The 10,157-nt window shown below is 32.1% G+C and overlaps 1 long non-coding RNA gene across 1 annotated transcript; it reads right to left on the minus strand.

Annotated features, from left to right (window-relative positions):
* Positions 1–2,641: 2,641 nt before the first annotated feature.
* Positions 2,642–9,835, minus strand: LOC119191610. Its single transcript, XR_005113493.1, has 2 exons — positions 9,506–9,835; positions 2,642–2,899 (listed from the first exon to the last, which is right to left on the minus strand). It is a non-coding gene; the product is annotated as an uncharacterized LOC119191610 (long non-coding RNA).
* Between the last annotated feature and the right edge of the window lie 322 nt (positions 9,836–10,157).

The following is a 10,157-nucleotide window of genomic DNA, read 5'->3' on the forward strand; positions in this document are numbered from 1 at the left end:
AGATTCTACATTATTTTTATATAGGATTGGTTATTGCTTATGGGCTCCTTTTTCCGCACTTAGCCCGCAAAGTAGTCGGGCCATTGTTTATATAGGATATTGCGAATTAGATTTGAACACTCCTACATTAAAATAATATATTAAATAGTCTATCTAAAACTAACTAGTAACAGTCTTCGTATAGATAGATTTGTAACAAAATGATTTTAATAAACCCCTGTAAGTAGCAGTCGTGTCCGCAAGTTGTTTGCATTAGGCGGCCGCGTCGGTGGTCGGTGCTCTATGACCTAGAACTTGGCGGCAAGCGAGCTCGCAACTGGTTATGTGAGTCACACACCACTACCATAATTCCGTGAACTGGCAAGATTTTTATAACTTACGTTTCCTTTTGAACTCGGGTAAGACAATAAACTCATATACCTGACATCTGTGATGAGTCATCGTTGACGATTGGAATTAGGAGCACTTGTGTTGATAGAAATGGTTGTCGTTTGAAATTAAAGTTTATTGATGGACTTGAATAGTAAATTGTTTTTCGGAATTAATAATTTTAAATAAAGTGGTATCAATTATATGTAGTATTTTTTTTAAATATAACATTGGAATTATATCAAATCATGTTCAAACATATTACTAATGGTTCAATTGTGTTTAGTTATTAACATTAAACTCAACAATATTTTTTATTCATTATTCAGCTCTCATAGATTACGTTTTTTTTTTATATTGTTACAATCAGAAGCCGAGAGATTAAGAAGCTCCAGTACTAACCAGAGTATTCATACTTTTCCTGTTATTAACGTAGACTCTAGTGACTTTCCTGGTTAAAGAGACGTCAACAGCTAAGGTGATTGTGTGAAAAAAACACTAAATTACCATAATAGTTGCCATAGTCCAAGTACATTTTATGTTTAAATTTCAAATCACCTAACACGAAATTTTATGCTATTATTGTAAAAAATATATAAATATTTCTGATAAACATGTCTATTGCAGATTTTTGTATCCCATTAGCATCAGTTTAATCCTTTTTTCGTTTATATTAACTGCGAAAGAAACTTGGAAATTAATCGATCCATTTGTTTGTACATCATTTTTAAATCCTATATATCCCTGACTGATAAGTTAAAGTTCTTAAAGAAAATATCAAGTCAAAAATATAAACTGCTGGTAGAAGCAATAAAGGAGGAAGCACTTTGTATGTGCTGTACCCACAACTCTTCGTTTAGACTTCTAACATGACTACTTTACCTTTGATTCTAAACAGTTAAAGCTATTTTGATCATGAGTAATCTCCACCAAAGTGCAGTCAATCAAAAAATAATTTTACCCCTTGACCAATGTATAGTGATTCATCCTTAAATAATATACCATATTATTTACAATTACTACAAGAATGACGTAAACTTTATTAAAAAAAAAAAACTAAATACCGATCTATTATATATGCCACTCGTACGTTCATTAAAGAAAATGACTCATGATTCGTGTTATGCTAACTATATGAAAAGGCTATAAAAATGTTCTTGTAGCGTTGCGAAAAACATACCGCTTATCTCGGCTGGATACCTTGGCCGGTTTTATGAATGAACCAGCTACAATCATTCGTGAATGTGAGATTACTACATAGTGGAGGGACACTCGGAATCAATTTGTGCCGGCGGCGCCCGTCAGCCGTTCCGAGAATCTGACTCAGCTATCTCAGATTATTACGCGATTACGATTTCCGGTTCCGATTGTTTTAATATAGACGGAACTTCTCAAACGGTGACTAGTACGCTGGAGTAATCTTTGATATCGTCTCGAACAATATACGTCACCTGTATCGGGCATAATATGATAAAGTCGATCATAGACGTACGGGCTTTAAATTTAGGGTTTAAAAGACTTACTCGTACTGTTTGTGCATGTTATATTATCAAATACGAGAAACGAAGATATAATTGTAGTCTGGGTTAAGGAATGGTTGACCAAAAGAGAGCGTTTATCTCATATAAATTAAATAAAACAGTTACGTCACGAGAGGGAACATTAAGACGAGCTAAGAGAAAAATTCTTTAAATCAGTTGGATCGCCGACTTGCACGGAGTTTTAAAGTACGTGTACTTGAGGTGACACACAGACGATAGGTTTACTTACTTGAATGTCTGTCACCCGCTTAAGATTTGATTTTCAGAGAAAATGCACAAATGAATTGCATTCAATCATAAAAAGGAATGCATGTAATTTAAAGTTGATACATTGATATTATGATATGCTATCTGTTTGCAACTTTTCCATTGATATAAAATATGAGCATTTACATTCAATCATTTAATATAATATTGTACTATTTTTTTTAAGTGTAACTTAATATTATATATTATAAAAATCTTCGAAGCGAAGCGTTGACAATAGTTATAATAATTATAAGACACTATACACACAGCAAGAGTTAATAACATATTTATCTATATCAATTTTCAAATACGTCCCACGCAAAACGCATTAAATTCAATTACGTACTTGATGTGCCAAACAAATGTTCAAAGAACCTACAGGCGAGTCATATGAAAACAAGTGTATTATCATCTATTAGTGTTTGTTTAACGATTTGTAGATAACTCACCGTGGCTTTATCGGGTCCGCCGAAGGTCGGGGCGGCGCTGCTCCGCGTCAGGAACACGAACGCAGCAACCGTCGTCCAGAGTATCCTTAAACTATTCCTCATATTGACCGCCATTACTCCGGTTCTACGTACGTTATTGTTAATTCTCATTTGACTTCTTAAACGACTATAAAAATATCTTAAGGACGGAATCTTTACTCATCACTTGTCTACGTGTATATCTATTAACCAACTGGTTAAAAATATATGTATTATTTTACATTGATGTCGTTCTTCGCCACCGTGTGATATCTGTAACAATAAATTTTATGAATTAGTGATTTTACAATAAAAGTTATGAGATTTTATCATAAAGAAATTATTATATATTTTCATTGTATTAATTTTTAAAAGCTTCATTTTTAGATAATAACCCACAAAAGAAGCACCTAAATTATTCTTTTAAATCGATTATAATTTACTTAAATATATAAAAGGATGTTTATCCGCCGTTACTTAATTTAAGGGACCCCTTAACGGACAACAAAGCGAAGACTTGGCATAACATTGGCCAATTTTGCTTCTTAGCACTATTTTGACTGTTTAACTATTAAGGACCTCTAGCGTAGAACCAAATAGAAAACGGTAGAAAACTGGCATTAATCATCCATAGTACATCGAAATATTATAGTATCCAATCTTAAGAACACACTAAAGGTCAGCTAGCGACCGGACACGTCATATCCGCGATATGGTTTGTTTTGATGATTCATTCACCGCAGAATCATCAGCTGGCCATTTTAATATCTTATTTATGTAATTAGTTTATATAAGTGCGTTTGCATTGCACCTATATGAATCAACAAAACAATTAAATAATTATAACGGACAAAAGTGTATTAATCTTATACTATATTATGTTGATCTAAAATGCTGGTGTAAGATTTTTGTGCTGTATAACTAATACGAATTACTTGTTTATTATTCTTAACATTAATTGCCAAAGTAAATTATTTTCTTAAATACCTCACAAAAATTAACCAAATTACTTCTACAAATTAATTACTTATTATTTTTAAATAAAAACCTGTGAAAAATGATAATCAACTACGAAGGTGGTTGTTTTAACTACACTCGCACTAATAGTGAAAGAACGACCCAAATAACCTGTATTGCGCTTGTCAACAAGTTTTTATCTTGTTACTATCTTAGTTTACGATATACTCACTACACCACGACTGTGTGTTTATTTTAATAAAATTTACCATACAATTCATAGTTTGTTTCAACTTTGGTCTACGTACCTATCAATGATTACTTTAAATATTTCCTATAAATGAAATCAAATTGAATTCTATCATTTAAAAGTCGCGGTGAAACCACGTAAAACTATAGCTTTTCACTCGTTTGATATCGCCAACATTCCGATATGATAAGAGTATAATTATAATATAATCTAATCACCTTTAAAATTGCAGTAATTTTATAAATGAATTATTAAATATATTTGTACTTCCTGTATTCTTAATCTACTTTCGAGCAGTGCAGTGGTTTCCACTAAAGTTTAAGCCAGTCGTAGCTTTAAAATTGACAATCCGGCGTTAATATGTTTCACCCGCTACGTTCCGCTATTTATTATGGTTTGCACGGCTAAGGCATAACAAAAATAAAAAATATATATTTAATTAAATATTACACACATGTTAAATGTATTTATAGGTACAAAATTAGTGTATTCATATGAACTGATAATTATTCTAGTAACGTAAAGCAAAGGTTAACGATTACTTTATCGATTTATTTTATTATTACCGTCGTGACGGCATTTTGTTAAGGACACATAATAATGCTTTGTTTTGTAGCGCCGTGCGAAAAACTGTTTTCGAACTCTTACCTACACAACTTAAAGTAAATTTCCATCCATATTAATAAAGAATAAATTGTACAGTGTTACGGTATTCCCGCCCTGTGACGGGTTGGAGTGCGGTTCAGGACAAATCGTATGTACCGTCGCTATTTATTGGACGATTTTAATATTCACAATCCAAGAAATGTCTATAAAAAAGCATTTGGTTATCTCTAACCCGTATAGCGCCTCCACTGTCCACAAGCGAAACCGAAAGCGCGAATCAGAAGTGTCGCCAGCAATGTTCCGCTCACCGAAGCGTGGCGGCTCGGAGGTGACGGCGCAGTTTCACCGGCGACATTGGACTCAGATCTCTTACCTAACTCCATTTACCCAAACATTTTTTTTCTATACCCTTTGTTACTAGCAATCGCTATATAAATTTTAGCATCGCAAATGATTTGTGAAACTGATTAAGTTTTTATCAATTTACTTAAACTATTGTTTAGGTCAAAACTTAATGTTGTTTATGAAAAAAACTTAGTAAATAAATATACTTAAAGGAGTTGAATCCCTTTAAACATTCCTACACTTATGATATTCATATAGATATGCACTACAAAAGGAATTATTAAACAAATTTGCGAAAACCTTTTCTTAGCTATATTACAAAGTAGGTTAACTATTACTGAACAAGTCAAATTATGTCATTGTAGGGTTGTCGGTAAAGACTTAATTATTTATGACTGTAGTTGTAATACACGACAATCATTGTGTTACTACAGTTAAAAGACGAGAAAAACTTATGATCGCAGGAGGACATCCACTGTAATTAACGCGTTATTAGTGAATATAATTTTTTTTATGTAATACGCAATGCTAGTATTCTAGAATAAAATAGCAGTTGATATTGTGGATAAATATAGAAAAAGTTATATTGAGCTTTATATGGAAATATTCATTGAGTAGGTAAAGGCAAACTCTATAGAGAACTTATGTCATAAATTAATTTTAAACAGCAACATAAATATAATATAAAATGAATACTTTAAATTTTAATCCAAATGCTGCGTAATTATTTATTGCATTATATTACTCATCGCTAATTAAATCCATTATAAACGTGCCGAACATATTTAATTCATACTAAATAAAGAATATAGCTTGGTTACACAGGGAGACCAAGTTACCTTTATGAGTAACTACAGTCCAGCGACTCACGTCATATACGCACCGTATAAGTTACTGTGATGTGCGAGTCGCCATTGCAACGGATCTGATGTGCAACTGCTTCAGGTTTATTCTGTCCCAACTCTTGCCTTAATTTACCTTTCATAAAGCGAAAATTAGCACGTCGCTGGGAGCCTCACTAGCAATATTGGCAAGAAACTCAGTGACTTGTATGGTCAGGTATACATTTTAAGAACTATAACAGCTTAGAATATTCCCTCGGCTCCACATAAGTATCATCCGATGACTAAGTTATGCCTCTAGAATATGCATTTTAATGTTTGAACCTACTAAATCATATGCCATTTTGTGACTCAGAAAGTAAATAAAAAAACAGATAAACCATTTCATGTGATTTTTGAGATATATTAAACGCATTTTATAATTACTCAGTCGAATCATGTATCCGACCCTGAACACAACGCAAATTTGTATAGACGGCGACTAATCCCAACTTTTAACATATAAGCCCCACTAACAGGTTTACCAACTGTGACTCACGGTACACCGTTTTGTAATCGTGATAAGATGACTCTTACGGGCGTGCGAGTACACCGAAAATACACTTATAAGATCTGATATATGCGACGTACATGTTCAAAAGAACTTTGTGTTTAAATGTTTTATCCATTTCTGCTTTAGTACTTAATGATGCATTAGACAAGAATATAATTATTAAGTATATTTCAAACAGTTAAGCTGTACTGATTTCGGCTTAGTTACTACACACATTTTATGGAAAAAGATTTTCTAAAATTGCGTTACCAAGATTTTACCAGCATCTTAAATACACTGGCAATATTAGTATTGCTAGCTAGCTAATAGTAGCTACTTAGAATTGAATATAAACCGTTAGAAAAGTGGTGTCCTTAAACTTAGCGATTGGCATCAAGACACGCATACTGTGTCGTCTGTCGCAGATGCAATCTGCTTGGTATTGTGACAGAGATGCTGCGATGCATCGCAATGAGCAGGTTGTGTGGTCTCCGGGCGCGATGACGTGGCCTGTTTCGCGCCGGCTCGGCCATGGCGCTTCCTGCTTCCGGATCCACGTCGCCAATACTAATCGCTTTATAATTGCCAACTTGTCACTCGTTACAGATGTTACGTATTTTGTTTGTTTAAGTAACCCATATCTAACATTGCGGTGGTAATTGAAATTTGCATAATTTCTCCCAATATTTCGTAGTTCTATCGAAAAGAAATGAAATCATTAACTTGATTTATGTTGAAAGAACTCAGTGAACGAAAACCAGAAAGATATAATGTTCATTTTGAGTATTGCATCGCAAAAGGCCACAATAAGCGTTATATGAATTAATTTAGGTATAAAATATTTCATTCAACCGACGAATTATTGCAGCCACATGTAGCGCTAGAATCCTCACCAGATACATATTTTATGATTGCAGACTCAGTGTGCGAGATTATCTACAAATGACCATACATTCAGTTCAAAGTTTATGAAACCTAATCCTCTGCGTCTAAATGCTACAATTATCAATTTAAATCAAAGGACGCTTTACAAAGGCTTATTACAAAACTGCAGACTGGAGTTACTTTATTTTCCTATTTCCTTTTATAGAATCGAAAATAATATACTCATTTGTTTTCCGAATATGTTATTTATTTAATGTATAATTAAAACATAAATAAGTTAAAAAGACGTTAATAACAATTATCTTGTCATTTACTCCGACATCGCACAAGACTGCCGTGATTATTATAAAATATATTATCGTATAGATGGGAATTATTCATGTACCAGTCAAGAGATTCCATACTGAGAAACACACTAATAAAAATACTCCAGAATGGTAGTTTAACCCGAGTCTCGTAAAATGATGTCAGATCATCACATTACACATCATTGCTTGGAACGTATAAAAAGGAGTAAAAAAATATAAAATGTACTAAATCGTGCCAAAACTGTACCGACCGGTTTCCGTACCGTATACTGAACTAAAGCCTCCGCTCGTTTTAAATGACTGTTGATTCATCTTCATACAACATTATTGATTTATACACACGCGGTTCTCCTATATTATAATAAAAGAACTCTTTCGAACAAAATCGAATTTGTATAAATAATTATTTTTCCCACTTTAGAAACTTTGTTTAATATTATACTCATATAGTAGTGTTTTGTACATCATAAAAACCGATAAAATATAAGTTCAGCAGCGAAATATTATCAAATTAAGTTCATAAAGCCTTCTTTGCTAAAATTAAATTAGCAGTAACACTAAATCACGCCTGGGCAGTACAATAATATGCTTTACATTTTATTTTTACAATAAGTACTTGTTTAATCTTAAAATTGAATAGAATTAAAGTAGTCGTTCAGTAGTCATTATTGCAATATGCAATATACTTCCCTACTACTTCTCGTCATGGAAATACTCCAACTAGTTACCTTAACCTTTATACATAAATGACGTAAATGAGTTTTACATCTCATGCTAATTACCAAAATAGAAAATTATGTATTTTTATGAACTAAGATTAAAATCACGATTAATATAGTTTATGATAAAAATATTAATAAACCATAGTAAATGGTTTTCACATTATTGTCCAAACGTAATAGGAACTTTCACAATAATATTATTAAAATACTTTTACGAAACTTATAAAAAACCTACATAACTTAATAATTTTATTAAAAAATTTTTGTGTCAGTAAATACCCAATTGCATGTAATAGAGTCTTAACCAACTTCGTAAAATATTTGAAGTTCATTTACACACTAGAAGATGTTTGATATTTTTGGTGACAGAAACTTATATAACATAACTGAATTGGAATATACCGATTTGTTTTAATTTATCAACATTTATATTCTTTATACAATAAAGTAAATTTTAATATAGGTAAGTAAACTGCAATTATGTTAATGCGGGGGTACTAACAATTAATCAATTCATTGGCTAAAATTAATCATCAATGACTAACACTAATACTTATATGCATTTTAAATAGATATTTTCGATAAATAAAACAATAAAGCGAATTTCAATCTTATTATTGTATTTAATTGAAGAAGCAATTCTACGTATAAATGCAAATGTTTGTAAGGATGTTTCCAAAGGTTGGGATATGTGGATGTTTGTTAGAAGTAATTGTCAAAACTATTTAGAAAATTTAGGGGAGCCGCTAGCATCACCTAGGTTATAAAACTTTGATCTTTATAATTCGTTCTAATAAAATTGGCGTCCCGTTCGCAGCAATCAATTGTCACATTAAACATGAGTCACTCAAGTACTGTACTGAGAGCAAGATACGAATCAAAATTGTTTATTTACAATACTGTTTAGGACATATCTAATAAAAACCAAACAAATTATTTTCATGAATGATAAGAATTCAGATAGTACAATATAAAAATTGATAATATTTCAAATCGTTCAACCTTAAACGTTGGATGATTTAACGATAATTCTGCTAGTTATTGCTACTTCATCATACCAATGTCTGAATGTGTTGTAACATTGACGTAGAAGGCGTGTGTATTTTTTATAGGGAAATTTAATCGACTATCTTTATAACCTCTATGTACTTTCGTAACAACTTAAAAGTTATTTTTATAATAGAATTTGAAAAGTTTAAATAGAATTTGAAAAGTTTACTGCGATAGTTAAATCATTTAATTCAACTTTCGACTGTTTAGTGTGACTGTATTATGTTGTAGGTATCTACTAACTGCAACATTTCTTTGCCCTTCAAGTTTGCCCTACATGCATAATACGGTAATTTATTTTTACCTATGTATATTGGTTTTGTTAAAGTTAAAAAAATATACATGTTTAGAAACATGACAAATTATAAGAACCAATACTTACCGGCGTTATAGGCATAATATCATAAATTATGTATCAAGTTTTGGGTTTCCGTGACACTCACACATATTTATTCATGTTCTACTATTCTAAAAATGTTAGTCCTCAATACTTCAATAACATTGAATAGAAGGAATGTTCAAAGAATGAGTTCACGAAGATCTGTCGTTATCAGTGAGATAACGGCCGCCGCCTTATCCGCTGATAATGGCACTTGTACTGTTCATTATTTTGCCCGTTTTTACTTTAATAATTCACTTCCAAATACAATACGTAGTAATGTTTATAGCTATTGATATAAGTTTATTGTTAGAAATTGCATCCCAAAACAAATCTGCCGTACCGTAACGAGTTACGACAATGTCAGAATAGTGATGACCCTGACACCAAATCGAAGTTTTTCGATTTCGATCATTGCACAGATTTTACTTCGCCGATTTACACATTGTCCGCATAGGGCGTAGAAATTTGTTTAAATATCGATAACAATTGTTATAGTAGAGACTGTTTGATATACTGATTATCACGTTAGAAACTAAACATTACCATCAATGCCGGCCCGAGTACCTGTTGCGGCAATATAACAGTAATTTTTTGCTCTCATGTAGTGTGACATCTCTTGAAAACAGTATTATTTTTATACAGTGGACTGCAA

This window comes from Manduca sexta, unplaced genomic scaffold (genome assembly GCF_014839805.1).
Source record: "Manduca sexta isolate Smith_Timp_Sample1 unplaced genomic scaffold, JHU_Msex_v1.0 HiC_scaffold_1698, whole genome shotgun sequence".
Lineage (NCBI taxonomy): Eukaryota > Metazoa > Arthropoda > Insecta > Lepidoptera > Sphingidae > Manduca > Manduca sexta.